The sequence below is a fragment of the Gossypium hirsutum genome, chromosome A08 (assembly GCF_007990345.1).
Source record: "Gossypium hirsutum isolate 1008001.06 chromosome A08, Gossypium_hirsutum_v2.1, whole genome shotgun sequence".
In the NCBI taxonomy this organism is placed as follows: Eukaryota; Viridiplantae; Streptophyta; class Magnoliopsida; order Malvales; family Malvaceae; genus Gossypium; species Gossypium hirsutum.
In genome coordinates this window covers 98,520,227-98,537,182 of record NC_053431.1, presented here as the reverse complement: position 1 = coordinate 98,537,182, position 16,956 = coordinate 98,520,227, and the positions used below count along the sequence as shown (strand labels likewise).

The following is a 16,956-nucleotide window of genomic DNA, read 5'->3' as shown; positions in this document are numbered from 1 at the left end:
TTGTTCTTATTCAGTTGTAGGATTGAAGGATTGGTATTCTGTATGCACAACTCCGCCACTTGAGTCACACCTCATTACTGGATGTACCTGCGTAGAACCAAGTAAACTGTCAATCTTTTTATTGAGAAGTTCTACCTGATTAGAGAGTATGGTGACTGAATCAATGTTATAAACGCCGGCTGTTTTTGTTGGCTTTGTCCTCATAACTTGCCACTGATAGTTATTCAGTGACATCTTCTCTATAAATTTATAGGCATCTTCCGGTGTTTTATTTTTGATGTTTCCGCCAGCAGCTACGTCAACCATTTGCCGAGTCGAGGGATTCAGGCCACTGTGGAATGTTTGTACTTGAAGCCAAAGCGGTAACCCATGGTGAGGGCACCTTCTCAGTAAGTCCTTGTATCTCTCCCATGCATCGTAAAGTGTTTCTAAATCCATCTACACAAAAGAAGAGGTATCATTATGTAATTTAGCCATTTTAGCCGGCGAAAAATATTTTAGTAAAAATTTCTCGGTCATTTTTTCCCAAGTAGTGATAGACCCTCGTGGTAACGAGTTCAACCACTGTTTAGCATTGTTTCTCAGTGAAAAGGGAAACAACCGAAGACGTATGGCATAATCAGAAACGCCATTGATTTTAAATGTATTGCAAAATTCCAGAAAGTTCACTAAGTGAGCGTTGGGATCTTCATCCTGCAAACCATCAAACTGAACAAACTATTCTATCATCTGAATAGTGTTAGGTTTTAATTCAAAAGTATTTGCAGCTACAGCAAGTCTAACTATGCTAGATTTAGTTCCTATTAAAGAAGGTTTAGCATAATCATACATAGTATGTGGAGCAGGATTTTGATTAGCCACAATTGCAGGAGGTAGCTGATTGCCTTGGTTTTCAGCCATCTCGTCGGTTGAGGGTTGAGTATCATTTTCTCGCTCGTTCTCCGTGTATTGTAAGATACGCCTTATTTGTCTTTTATTTCTACGAAGTGTGCGATCGATTTCTTTGTCAAAAAGTAATGGTCCTGACGGGTTTCTTCTAGTCATAAACTATAAAAACCTGCCAAGAGAAAAAATAATAAGAAAATTAATAAATAATAATAATAAACTAAAATTAAATTGCGAGAAAAATAAATGGCTAAAGTAACAAAAATTTAGCGTTCCTAATATTTTGAGTTCCCCGGCAACGGCGCCAAAAACTTGATCGCGTGACTCGTAACAAGTAATAAATATTTATAATGAAGATCAAACCTAGACTAACTATTATCACGACGAAAAGGTAAGCGTACCTATCGAATAATAGTATAGTAATGGCAAGACTGGGATATCGTACCCAAAGGAACCAAAAGTACTAGTAATAACTATCTTTTTATTATCTAGCCTAAGAATAAAAGGGTTTGTTTATTAAACTAATTATCTAAACTAATTATCTAAACTAATTAACTAATTTAATTAAAGCAAAGAGAAGATTTGGGAAAAAAAGACTTAAAGAAAAGCAATTAATAAAGACGACACCCAAGCAGGAATCCACCTGGATTTCACTTGTTATCTGACTCTGAACCAGATGATTTATTCACTTGACTTGATCCATGAGATTCCCTAACCTATGTTATTATCCCTTTCGAGACTAATAACGTCTAACCCTCAGTTCAATTAATCGGGATTTCTTTCTTAATTAAAACCCCTAGGGAAGCAGTAAATCACTCTGTGAACTCCCATATTAGGTTTCACCGTAATCCGAGAAAATCTCGTAACCCTATTTCTAGGCGTTCGATCAACTCCGCTTAATTATTCCAAATCTACTCTTAGGCAGGGTCTATTCCTCCTCTACATAAGCACATCAAATCATGAATTAATACTTGGAATATTAACTCAAGCATTAAGAACACATAATTAAAAACAAATCAAATATTTATCATACAGTTCAGATAATAATAACAAGATCCAACATAGGTTTTATCCCCGTTTGGTATCTAAGGGGTTTAGTTCATAATAAAATAAGAGTACATCTCAAAAGTATAAAAATAACAAAACATGAAGAAAACTCTAAAACCCCTGAAGGAATTCTGAGAGAGATCTTCAGTCTTGGAATAGTTCCGGCTTTTGGGATGGAACTCGTAACCCTATTTCTAGGCGTTCGATCAACTCCGCCTAATTATGCCCAATCTACTCTTAGGCAGGGTCTATTCCTCCTCTACATAAGCACATCAAATCATGAATTAATACCTGGAATATTAACTCAAGCATTAAGAACACATAATTAAAAACAAATCAAGTATTTATCATACAGTTCAGATAATAATAACAAGATCCATCATAGGTTTTATCCCCCTTAAGTATCTAAGGGGTTTAGTTCATAATAAAATAAGAGTACATCTCAAAAGTATAAAAATAACAAAACATGAAGAAAACTCTAAAACCCCTGAAGGAATTCTGAGAGAGATCTTAGATCTTGGAGTAGTTCCGGCTTTTGGGATGGATCGTCTTGCTTCCTTCAAGTAATTCCTGGTGTGTGGTTCTGTATTCCAAAAAAGTTCTGGAAGAGGCCCCCTTATTAGGTCACACTTAGGGTGTTTATATAGGCTTTGGATTAGCTTTCTTCCTCCCTAAGTAACATTTTCCGTGTAAAATACAACTATATGAAAAAGGGACACGCTCGTGTCCCACGGCAGTGTGACGTGATTGCCAGGCCGTGTTCGAACCGTTAAATTGCACACGGTCGTGTGGGTTCAATGGCCAGGCCGTGTGAATCGTGAAAACCTTGGTTGACACCCCCGAAGGCCACGGGCGTGTGAGATGCCTGTGTGACAATGCTTAGGCCGTGTCATCTTCTCGATTTGGTCTTTTTTGTCCCCTTTTTGCTCATTTTTTGCTCATTTTGACTATTGGTGCTCTCCTGAGTACAAAACAAGAAATAATCGATTTAAGAGCACCAAAATCCACAAATCTAGTAATAAACATCCATAAATATGCTAAGTATTTAGGGTATAAATATGTATAATTTGGCGTTTATCATTTTCCATGTATATTTCGGGAATGAAAATGATATAAAATGATAATATTTCTATTTAATTATTTATCATCCATTAAATTTTCCACTTTCCAATTTATCATTAAAAATATCTACTAACTTTTCTTTAATGGTCAAATTACCATATAAAGACCTTAAGTTTTGAATTCCATAGCTTTTTGATCCTTCTAGCTACTAGAATTCAAGTTTTGCATTCTATGCAATTTGGTCATTTCCATAATTAAGTACATAATCGATAAAATTTTCTTATCAGAATTTTCGTATAACATTCCTATCATAATACGGACCATGCAGTAATATTAAAATAAATTTTCTTTTTGACTCGAATTTGTGGTCCCGAAACCACTGTTTCGATTTCACTGAAAATGGGTTGTTACAACCTATTAAATACATCCCATTATTACCGATAACACCCTATCGTTACTTATAGTGTCTAGAGCTGTGAACAGTTCATTGAAATATTTAGTTGCCACTCTTTTCTTCTCCTCCTCTCTACGACCCAATCCCCATTTGGCCCTTTTAGCTTTTTCACGGTGTTCCTCTTTTTTCGTTAGTTTGCTGGATTATTTAAAAAGACGTATTTCTATCTCCAAACTGAAGCCAGTTCACCCTTGCATGTTGTTCCCAAAAAATCTCTTATTTATTAGCTTCCAAGTTTAGAATCAACTTAACTTCTTCCATCTCTGCCATTACTTCGTCACTAGGATCAACATTGCTCAATTTAGCCAATATCGTATTTAACATTGTCAAAGCCTTCCTCTTATTGGCATTAATTTGTCCCAATTCATCTTTGAGGAAATCTCCTAACTTCTTCAACTTTGAAGGAATGTCATCCAGAATCCCCTCCCAAAACTCCAATTCACTATTCACACTCATCCTCCATGATCTAATTTGCATTAAATCTACATCCCCCTTCCGCCTTGCCTTGTGCCCTCTACTCTTAGTCCCTAAATCTACCAAAATCAGACAATGATATGATATAACATGCAGAAAACGTTTTAAAGAATACCAGGAAAACTCCCCTCTGTCAATTCTCTCACAAACATTATTTTCTGGCAATCGACCTTGTAACAGCCCAGTTTTAGCTAAGTGGGAATAGTGGTTTCAGGACTACAAATTTGAGATTTTAAAATTATTTTAAAATTATTTTTGATGTTTACAGCATGTGAATATATATGTGTGAAAATTTCATGAGCTAATTTTATTGTGTAATAGCTCAATTTGAGAAAAATGACTTAATCGCGTAAAATGCAAAAGTAGCATGCTATAAGTTAAAAGTGCCAAATTGCTATGGTTTATTAAATGAGAAGTCCTTATGTTGTAATTAGACCATTAATAGCTTGAGTGGACCATTATGACATGTATTATTTATTTTTCATGTTATATAACTAAGGTTAAATATGTAATTTAGTAAATTAACATATAATAAGTAAAAGCACAAATCAAAATCATGTTAATTATCATATTTGTCAACCAAAAATTAGAAAAGGAAGATAGGGTGTGGAGCTTTTGAATTTCGACACTTCTCTAGCTTGATTTAGGTACTGTTTTAGCTAAGTTTTTGATGATTTCTATGTTTTTGCGATCGTTGCTTTGAGCACTAGCTAGCCCATGCCTCAAATTATCAAAGTCTTGATGATTTTGAAAGTTTTCATTGATGAATTCATGTGTTTTTGGATGTTTGATGATGAAATATGAAAGTTTCGTGTTCAATATACATGTTTTGTAAAGTGATTTTGAGTAAAAATGCATATTAGGGATTTAATTGTGAAAAGTGTAAATTGAAGGGTTAATGTGTGAAATGTTGATAAATATGGACTGCTATGAAGCTATATGAAATTTGGCACATATGGGTTTGTAATGAATTGGTGTAATTTTGTGTTTATTGAAAGGACTAAATTGAATAAATGTGTAACTTTAGGGGCTAAAGTGTAAAAATGCCCAAATATGTGTTCGTGGGCTAAATTGAAAGTTTATGTGATTAAATGAGTTGAATTTGTTATAATATAGATCAAGATAAGAGGAACCTGTACTTAGATCGAGTTAAGAACAAAGTACTCGACTAATCGACTAGTTTCGTCATTTTTACGTCCAAGGTAAGTTTGTACGTGATAAATATTGTTACAATTATGTTTTGAATGAAATAATATTGTATAAATTGTATATCTGAGGCTGTGGTTGAGCATGACAAGAAATTGACTATGTTTGGCAGTTAGTGTATGTTTCGAGATAGCTTCGGCTATATACAACACTTAGTGTGTGAATTGGAATAGCTTCGGCTTTATGTGGCACTAAGTGTGCGATACCGAGATAGCTTCAGTTTAATGTGATGACACTAAGTGTGCGATATAATTATAGCATCGGTTAATCATTTATGCACTAAGTGTGTGAGTTTTTAGAGCATTGAAAGATTTCCGAATGATTTCATGTATTGAACAAAAAGGTGAGAATGAAGTAAATAAATACGGGAATGTACAGGTAGGTACGATACCTCTGTGGTAATTGATACTATGTGTATGAAGCTTGATGAATTTTTATATATGTGATAAATGGTCATGAATTGGAATTGAATGATAATATTAGAATTACTAAGTGTCTATTAATTTGTGATTTGTATATTATGAACTATTGAGTATATTTGGTACAAACTTACTAAGCTATGAAGCTTACTATCTGTTATTTGTCTTTGTTTTATAGAGTATCAAAGCTAGATCGGATATCGGGGATCAACAGAAACCATCATCACACTATCGACTACTTGTTGGTATTTTAGGATGCTTGTAAATATGGTATATGGCATGTATAGGCTAGTGGGTGAATGATATGTTTGAATTATGATTTAAGCCATGAGATTTGGCTTACTTTTGGTTCAAAAATATTGGTATGTAATTGGTCATTTAAGTTGGCCTAAGTGTTGTGCAAAATGCCTTATATATATTGGCTTGTTTTGGTTATGTTGGCCTCAATTGTTCATATAGTTTAATGATGTGATTTGTGATATAAAATAGGTGATAAAATGATGAGAAAATGCATAAGTGAAATAAGTGAAAGTGTTGGTATTAACATATTGTTTAGATATGTTTTACTTGTGGAATTGGTTAGTTGAATTGGTAGTGGATAGATGGCATGTTATGTGTATGGAATTGCATGCTTTTGGATTCTTATATATGTGTTGAAATGTATCATTTTGATGGCTAGATTAGCATGAGAAAAGGGTGGCAAATTGGCTTTGCAAATGACCTATTTTTTTCCACACTGGTATAGACACGGGCGTGTGTCTCAGCCATGTGCGACACAAGGCCATGTTACATGGTCGTGTGTCCCCTGGGGTACCATTTCAATTTAAGGCAGTATACATTACAGTTTTGACATAGCCTAGACACACGGCCATATCTACTAGCCGTGTGTGGCACATGGGTGTGTGGTCGGCCGTGTGACCCAAGTTAGTAACCCTTTTATATTTCACACGGCTTGGCACATGGGCGTGTCCTAGGCCATGTGGTACAAGTCAATATGATGCCCTGTTTTCACACAGCTTGCGACACAGGTGTGTCGGGTAGCCGTGTGAGGCACACGGCCTGTTTACAAGGGCGTGTGACCCTAAAATCAAAGAAAATTTTCTAAATTTATTAAAGTTTGTATATGTTACCAGTTTAGTCCCGAACCACTTCTAAGCATGTTTTAAGGTCTTGTAGGACCTTAGAAGGGACAATATAATTGAGATGAATTAATTTTGATATTGAAATACAAAGATGTATGTGAATGTGTATTGATCAGTAATGCTTCGTAACCCTATTCTGGTGACAGATATGGGTTAGGGGTGTTACAGGCCTCTCTCCCATGTGAACCATCTTCCCAAAAATCCCAAATCGTTAAGCTCACAATCCTCCAACATTTTTCTAAAATGAGCCAAGTTTCTTTCATTCTGTGGCTAACCCCCCTTTTTTCTCAAATCTCCCATAACCATCCATGACAAATCTTGATAATTTCCTAGCGTCCTTAGAAGTTTCCACAACTCTCTTCTTTTGTGCTCCTCTGATGCACCATAGAACCCTGTAAGCCTCCACGATGGCATACCCTCTCCTTCCTTTACCTTCACATTAATATGATTAGCTGAAAAGCTTCTCAATTGTACCATATACTCCTCTTTCCAACCAATTGATAAACCTCCTTTTGACCCAAACGCACCTACATCTAACACGTTAGCAAAACCACACTTCAAGCGAACCTTTTCCATTCTTTTTTCACTCAATTTTGTTTCAATTAGAAACAAAATCTGGGGTTGTACATGCCTTACCTTATTTCTAAGGCGATTAACCACCCATGCATGCCCCAATCCACAAATGTTCCAACTTAAGATTTTCATTGCTCCAGGTCGTCTCGCTTTCTAATGGTTGTCGATCTCTTATTCAATTCAATCAGTAAACAGTAATACCAAACCCATTTCATTGATCTTATCTTGTTTTTTGTCCCTTTTTCCCCTCAAAATTTTCAATTGGCTTGTTCTACATTATAGTCCCTCTGACCTAGTTTCCACGCACCTTGATCAATCCTACCTCCTTCTTCTCCCCCATCATTCAGATCATCCATATCCATACAATAGAGCCTCCTTAAAATCCCTTCAAACCATCCTCTATTGACTACTTACTCCCGATCGAAACCTCTTTCCATAAAGGCGCCCTTAAAGATATGTCCCATCCAAAACTTACTTCCTGAGTCCCGATTATCATCCTTACAGGAAAAAACCCTTCCCTATGCCCTAATTTTCCACATAAATAATAGAAATGTTTTAGTCTTTCATATTGGAAATAAGCATATCCCTCTCGCCCTTGTCCCAATACCAACTTTTTCTTGCACTTCAAGGCTAGTCGTACATCAACTTTGGTTTTAAAAAGCGTATACCTCCGTTCCCCCCTCATGACTAAAGCAACATCATACTGGATGAACTGCCCAATAAAATTACCTAGCTATCGTGCCAGTCCCTCCGATATAAACCAATGGAACTTTTTAACGGATATTCCCCAGTAACCAATCGATGGAAAATAATAAGGTGCCTCTTAAACAACCAAGGTATACCATCTAGAACCCTCTTTATATCAACCTCGTAGAAAAAATGGAAAAATACCTTTTTTGCCCTATATCTGTGATTGTAACTCCCTCAATGGATGTCAAAGATCAGCCTAGACACACGGGCGTGTCTACTGGTCATGTGTGGCACACTGGCTGGCACATGGGCGTGTGGTCGGCCGTGTGACCCAAGTCAGTAACCCCCTTAGATTTCACACGGCCTGGCACACGGGCGTGTCCTTAGTCGTGTGGTACAAGTCAGTATGTATTCCCTGTTTTCACACGGCTTGTGATAGGGGCATGTCGGGTAGTCGTGTGAGGCACACGGCCTATTCACATGGGCATATGACCCTGAAATCAAAGAAATTTTTCTAAATTTCTTAAAGTTTGCATATGTTGTCGGTTTAGTCCTGAACCGTTTCTAAGCATGTTTAAAGGTCTCATAGGACCTTATAAGGGACAATATGATTGAGATGAATGAATTTTGATGTTGAAATGCATAAATGTATGTGAAAGATGTGTATTGATCAGTAATGCTTCGTAACCCTATTCTGGCGACAGATATGGGTTAGTGGTGTTACATTTAATTAGTATCAGAGCTACAGTTTCTAGGACTAACGTAGTGAGTTAGAATCTAACTATATGTGCCATATATATAAATTGCGATAGTGTGGTGGTTCCTCATAGTTAAAATGTGTTTTTATATAGCAAATGGATCCCGATCGAGTTGTAGCTACCAATATGAAAAGTAATGCACCCGCTCCTGCTCAAGGGTAGTGCAGTCTGGTTTTAGACTCGTATCTTGTTGCCAAAGGGGAGAGGCTAAGCAAGCATTCTTCCAAATGCTGTGTGAGTGGTATTCGGAGTTCGTTCGAATGAATCTGGCTACTCAACAACCTCCACCCCCACCTGTTCCTTAACAAGTCCCAGTTGTGCCACAAGTAATAGATCTGTTTCGATTAAGTAAGCCACCTGTTGATAAGATACGTAAACACGAGGCTGAGGAGTTTCAGTCTACAATAGATGATGATGCTGAGAGAGCAGAGTTTTGGCTCGAGAACACGATCTTGGAATTTGAAGAATCATCTTGCACTCCTGAATAATGTATCAAATGTGTGGTATCTCTACTCAGAGACAATGCATATCATTGGTGCAAAATGTTGACATCAGTAGCTCCTCAAGAACGGGTTACCTGGGAGTTCTTCCAATCTCAATTCCAAAAGAAGTACATAAGTCAACGATTTCTTAATCAGAAACATAAAGAGTTTCTGGAGTTGAAACAAGGTTGGATGACGGTGACAGAATACGAAAGAGAATTTGTACGTTTGAGAAAGTAAGCTCATGAATATGTTTCCACTAAAGAGATCATGTGTAAATGTTTTGTTAATAGGTTGAATGAAGATATAAAGGTGTTAGTCAAGATACTTGATTTGAAGGAATTTGTAGTACTGATTGAGAGGGCTTGTAAAAACGAGGATCTCAACAAAGAAAATGGAAAGGCTAATTCAGAGGCAAGAGATTCGAGGAAGAGATCGATGAGTAAATCTTATCATTCCTCATCGAAGAAATCTAGAGACTATTTTAACTGATCGACAACTTCAGTGGGATATCAGAATAAAAATCGCAGAAAGCTAAAGCTCAAGCCACATCAGCATCAAGTGTTGGTAATGTAAAAGATGTTAAACCTGAGTGCCAACGTGTCGAAGACGGCATTTTGAAAATTGTTGGGTGAAAAAAAAGTAGAACTTGTAACACCCCACACTCGTACCCTATGCCGAGACAAAATACGAGGCGTTACTTAAATTGAACACATACATTCATACAGTTCCAGATCACCATAATTAGGTCAAATTTAAAACTTTTTCGATCTTTATCAAAACTCCATAATAAAGGCCTACGAGGTTTGAAAAGTTCATTTAAAACCATTTAGGAATGTTTCGGATCTTCCCACGAACTCTGAAAAATATTACTAAATACAGAGGCACACGCCCATGTGGGAGGGGCAACATGCCTGTGTAACCATTTCAAGATGGCTGTGTTGTTGGCCCGTGTGGTCCACACAACCTAAGCACCTAGGGACACGTCCGTGTCCTCCACCCATGTGCAATTAATTCTAGATTCACACCTACAGGGGTTTTCAGACAGCTTGGCACACGCTCGTGTCCTTGGCCCACATCCTTCACACTGCCATGATACGCCCATGTCCTAGCCCGTGTGCAAAAACTTGGACATCCTGCTTCTGACGTCAGCAATCCTTAAGGGCCACACGGCCAAGGCACACGCCTGTGTGCTAGGCCGTGCCCTTCACACGGCTGAGGCACACTGTCGTGTCTCTGCCTGTGAATTTACTACCACGCATACTAACTTGCATATTTTACGTGCAAGGGACACATGGCCAGACAGCACGCTGGGGACACACGGCCAGACAGTACACCAGGGACACACGGCCAGACAGCACGCCCATGGGGCTGGCGGTGTGTCACACACGACCTAGACACACGCCCATGTGCCTACCTATTGATCATGTTATGAATCGTGATAAGTTTTATAATTTATGAATGTCCGTTCTTGAAAACTAAATATTATCACAACAAAGGCAAGCGCACCTTATTGAACAGTAGTATAGCTTATGGCAAGACCAGGATGTCGAACCCAAAAGAACCAAAAGTACTAGTATTGACTTTATTTTTATTATCTAGCCTAAAAATAAAGGGGTTTGTCTTATCTAAACTAATTACTAAACTAAGAATGCACAGGAAGTAAATTAGGGAAATAACTTTTGGGAAAACTGAGTGATTTGGACAATACCTAAGGGAAAAATCCACGTAGACTTCACTTGTTATTGACTCTGAATCAGACGATTTATTCACTTGACTTGATCCGTAGAAATCCCTAATTCATATTGTTATCTCTCTTGAGACTAATAACGTCTAACCCTAGGTTGATTAATTGAAATATCTTTCTAATTAACTCCCTAGTGTTGCATTAATTCGATCTATAGATTCCCTTATTAGGTTTCACCCTAATTCGGCAAAATCTTGTCACCCTATCTCTAGGCCTGCAATCAACTCCGCTTAATTATGTTAGATCTACTCTTAGACAGGGACTTTTTGTAACACCCCTAACCCGTATCCAACACCGGGACAGGTCTCGAGGACTAATGCAGGTCACAAAATTTCATTTAAATTTAAAACTTTTCAATCATGAACATCTCGTCTCTTGTATAGGACTTCGAGACCTACAACACATCGGAAGGTAATGCGGGACAAATACAGGCACGTTCAATTAACCTTGGGCTTCTCAGAAAATTTTTCTTAGCATAAAGGGACACACGCTCGTGTAGATTGGACCGTGTGAACTGACACGCCCGTGTATCTTGAGGCACGCTCATGCCCTTCAACCATGGGCAACACTGACTTATCAACACGGCCATGGAACACGCCCATGCTGCCTGCCCGTGGATGAAAATATCATTTTAACACGGCCATGATGCATGCCCGTGTGGCCTACCCGTGTACAACTTTGAGCTAAAATTTTAAGTGCAGGGGACACACGGCCATAGAACACGCCAAGAGGAGGGAACCGTGTGTCACACACGCCTGTGTGTCCAACCATGTGGACTTTAATAGGCTATTTTCCATGCCTTTAGTCACCCTTTCCTACTACTTGTGTTTAGTGGTTACCAAGTTTGAGAGAAAACATAATTTTACGCTTGTAAATAACCTTAATGAAAATAGTTGTATGGAAACCTCATATCATTGGTTTCATACATAAATGGTTATTTCCTCTTTAGTATCATAGGTTCCCGTGTTACATTAATCCATCCGAAATTGGCTCATTCATGTGACTCATTGCCAATTGATAGCAACCCATCATAGTAATTAAAACCATTCATAAAATCGTAGGTCATAGCTTACTTAAATTAGGCCAATTTTCATGGCCATATACAAAGAGATAAACATATTTCTACATGCCTTTACTTGGAAAATCAAATGGCACATATCATAAAATACTCAAAAATACTATACACGCCATCTAACAAATAAACAGAGTTTTTATACCAAAGCTTGTTTAGTTGATAGTGTGTTGACTCTCCAATTGTCCTCCAATCCTTTCGAGTCCTCGAGCTCTGTGAGACAAGGAAAAAGAGAGGGGTAAGCATTTACATGCTTAGTAAGCTCGAATAACTAGAAAGTAAACTTACCGAGTAATTAGCATATATCCATATCTAAATCATGAAATCATCCATTATGAAATGATTTTATATCACATGCACTCTGTGACAGCCCTAAATTGACCCTAGTCGGGAAGTGGTTTCGGGACCACAAAACCGAGTTAAGAAAACAATTAATTGTTATATTCTATGCTTATTATGTGTGTACATGCATATGTGGAAATTTCATTCCCTAATTTTGCCAATTGTATGAGGAATTATTAATTAGGGATCAACATGAGACATGGTGAAATATGATAGGCTAATTTTAAAGGGCTTATTAGTGCATGTCAACACAAAGGTGGACTTGCATGTCAAATTTGCCCAATTTCCTTATAGTGGCCGGCCAAGATGGATTGATGATGGGCAATTTATTTGTTGAATTTGATTTTATAATAGGAAATTGGGGTATTGGAGACATAAGGAATAATAGAAAGAATGGGAAGAAAACAAAGTCTTAACTTTGTTCTTCTTAGCCGAACCAAGAGGGAGAGAAGGGGGAGCAAACATTCGGCCATTGAAACCTAAGGAAGGTTAGTGAATCAAGTTAGATTTTTTTTTGAAATTCTAGTTTGTTTTAGGTTACTCATCATGCTACTTACTTAGCCCATGCCAAAACTTTGAATTTGGATGGTTGAATTGAACATTCGGTTATGGTAGATAAGGAAGGAATTTGATTTTTATCTTTAAGTTTTGATGAAGAAATTGTTGATGAAAGAAGTTGATCTTGTTAAAAACTATAATTTCTAATACTCATGTGTGTAATAGCCGAACCTAGACCTTGCTTAATGCCTTGAGCAAATGCCGATTGGGTGTTTTGAAATGGATGAATTAGGTGCTTGATTTCCTAAAGGTTCGGCATAGTACATGATATTTTGTTAGTATGCTTTCGAAGAATTTGAGTAGTGTTATGTATAAGTAAGATTATTACGTACGGTCTTGGAGGTATATATGTACAATTGATCAATAGGCATTAAAAGGCTAAATGTGTGAATTTAAGGTATAAGAACTATAGGTAATTACATAGATAATGTTGGAAATTAATGTAGTGTATTCGGCCATGTAGAGTATATCCTAGAGATATTATGTTTAATTCTCTATAATCGGCTAAATGAGTGATAATGGGTTATAATGTTGAATGGAATTATATGTATAAGTGGTTAGTAAAGTGATTAAACTACCGAATTTAATTAGTAAATGTGTTCTAAGCTTGATGAATTTTGAGATGCGATTGGGAGTAAATTTGTCATGAGCATACTTTGTTAATAATAAATATGATAAATGTATATATATATAGCTGAATGTGATATGTGTGAATTATATGTTAAATCAAGGCTTGGTAAGCTAGCTATTAAGGTGAAATGCTAATGTTAGTATTTGATTTGGTAATAATCTGTTTGGGGACAGCAGCAGTAAGGTGATTTTGGAAAATCGCCATAAATTGTAGGAGTTGAATTAGAAGCTGAGTGAATTATGTCATTAAAGCTTGAAGAGTCTATTTTCTTACAAAAGAAACTATAAAAACAAAAGAGTTACCGATCTTGAGATATTTGAAGTATTGTGGGGCTGAGTCAAAATGACTGCTGGATTCCCTGTTCTGTTTTTAGAAAATCATTATAAATTGTACAAAAATGATTATAAGATAAAATTTATATGCTTAGACTCCTTAATGAGTCTAGTTTCAAATGAGATCAAATACAACACATTTGGAATTCTGTAAAGTGAGAAATTGGATTCGTAGTGAAGAGTGGTCAGAATAGTCAAACAGTGAAATAGGGGAAACTTTAAGAAAAATCTGGTATTGATTGGCCAAGCCTAAAATTCTGAAAATTTTATGGATGGAAGATATACGAGTCTATATTCAGGGAAAATTAACGGCAAGTGATTTGGAGTTTAGTAGCTCCAGTTATAAGTAATTTAGTAACTACTGCTCAGGAAAACAGCTCGTAGTGAATATGTGATTTTGTTGTAAACATTAATGAAAGTTTGCCGATGAATTATTTATTGATTAATATAAAGCTTGCTATAATCTATGTGTGTGAAAGTCGGATCAATATATATAATATTATTCTGAAAGTAATACTTGAATAGTCGATTAATGACTATTTTAAATTTTGTTGAACTTAAGCTCAAGAGCAAGGGGGAACTAGATCCGATAAAGGGAAGGAAAAAGTAATTGAATAGCCGTTGAAGTCGTTCGACGACATTTGAGGTAAGTCTTCGAGTAATGACCCTACTTGAATTATATTGAAATGAATAGTCATACTATGACGGATAGTCGAATGTGCTTAGAGACTATGTTATAAAGCCAATTGAAATTATACTCTTTGTGTGCGGCTACTGAGCCGAAATTTGAAAGGTTTAATAAATGTTTTGTGTTTGAGCCTTAGTAACGAAGAAATGAAATGGATGTGTTATGATTATTGATATATGTGTGTGCATGAGCATTGGAATATATCCGGGCTAAGACCCGAAGGCAATTATGCGAGTTGATATATCCGGGCTAAGACCCGAAGGCAATTATGCGAGTTAATATATCCGGGCTAAGACCCGAAGGCAATTATGCGAGTTGATATATCCGGGCTAAGACCCGAAGGCAATTATGCGAGTTAATATGTCCGGGCTATGACCCGAAGGCAATTATGCGAGATGATATATCCGGGCTAAGACCCGAAGGCAATTATGCAAGTTGATATGTCCGGGTTAAGACCCGAAGGCAAATGTGTTTGCGGTTGTATTCGGTTAAATACCGAAGAAACTTGGGTTTGAATGTGAGCGTTTTGTGCTGTAACTAATTCAATAAATATGCTCGACCAACCCGAACGATAAGGTATGTTGCATGTGCATTGGAAAAGTCGATTCGTTTTAAATAGTATTCGTGCGATCGGCTAACGAATTTTCGGCTTTTAGAAAGGTTGATACTTTGTGTATATATGTTGATGGAGTGTGAAGTAAGTATGATTATGAGAATGTGTGTTAATAAAGTGACTTAGTTGGTTATGTGAATGTAATACTGTAGTAAAAGCCGATTTCATTACTTGAGACTTACTAAGCTTAAAATGCTTACCCGGTTGCTTTGGCTCTCTGTTTTATAGATTTTGTTCGTTAGCTATCGGATTCGGGATCAGCGAAGTCGAAGTCATCTACACTATCAAGCTCTTTTGGTACTCTTTTAGTTGAACTCTGGATATGGCATGTATAGGACTACCCCTGTTGTTTAAGTTCTTTTGTGATGTATGTGTGTAAAGCCATGCGAAAATGGCTTGTAGATGTGGAGTATGGCATTAGACCATTTGTGTTTATGTATGTATATATATGGTTTCACGATGTGACTATGGATTGAAATGGAAGTGTTGGGCTAATGATCAGCCATTGGAATGGCTAAATATGATCACATGTGGACCTATGTATGGCAAAACCCTAGTTGGTCCATGGTAACCACAAAATAGGTAAAGTTTATCTTGAAAACAGATTTTGACAGCAACAGTGGTGTAGAATTGAAAAATCACATAAATTCGTAGGAGTGGAATTAAATAGTGAATAAATTATGTAATCGAACCTTGATGAATCTACTTTCATATGGAAGTAACGAAACAATTATAGGAACAGTACAGAAAGAGATATTCGGGTTCTTGTGGAACAGGGCCAGAACAGTTTCTGGATTCACTGTTCCGCCTTTGGAAATTCACTATAAATTGACCAGAGATAATTATGGGTCATACCATATATGTATGGATTCCTCTCTGAGTCTAGTTTCCATAGAAACAAACGGCATTAGTATTGAAGCCCTGTGCAGAGAGATATCCCAGTCGTAATGGGAAAAGGTCAGTGTAGTCGACCCCTGTAACATGAGAGACTTTGACTAATAAACTGTACTAATGGGCCCGACCAAAAATTCTAGAAAAAAATATATAGGTGGGGACATGAGTCTAGTTTCAGGGAAAAATCACAAAACTGATTTTCGAGTTGTGAAACTCAAGATATGATTTTTGAAGCGACTAGTACTCAGACTGGGCAGTGTCTGGAAAAATTTTTAAAAGTCTGTCAACACCTCGTATTCGACTCCGGTGACGGTCTCGGGTTTGGGGTGTTACAATTTAGTGGTATCAGAGCTACGGTTTAGTCGATTCTAGGACTACCGTAATGTGTTGGGGTCTAGCTATACATGCCAATTTATGTGATTAATTGATAGTGTGGTGATTTCTGACATTTGCAAATGTGTTTATTTATAGTAATGGATCCCGATCCCAACCGAGCAGTAGCTGATGATCTTGAGAGTGTAGCGCCTGCTCCCGCACAAGGGACAGCGCCGGTGGACTCTCAACCTAATGCGAGTAACCCGAACGATGAAGCTAGACAAGCTTTCTATAGCGTGATGAATGATTGGTTCAACCAATACATTCGAACTAATACGGCTGTTCCACAACCTCCATTCCCGACAAACACCACCCCCGCACCTACAATACCTCCGGTAACTGACCAAATAAGGTCAAATAAGCCCCCAGTTGACCGAATCCGAAAACATGGGGCTACTGAATTTAAAGCTACGGATAGCGACGATGCCGAGCAAGCTGAATTTTGGTTGGACAACACTATCCGGGTACTCGATGAGCTATCTTGTACACCCGATGAATGTCTAAAGTGTGCT

The 16,956-nt window shown here is 37.3% G+C and overlaps 1 non-coding gene across 1 annotated transcript; it reads left to right on the top strand.

Moving 5' to 3' along the window:
- Positions 1-364: 364 nt before the first annotated feature.
- On the top strand, positions 365-470 carry LOC121205201 (small nucleolar RNA R71). The gene has a single exon (XR_005900286.1). It is a non-coding gene; the product is annotated as a small nucleolar RNA R71 (small nucleolar RNA).
- The last annotated feature ends 16,486 nt before the right edge of the window (positions 471-16,956 follow it).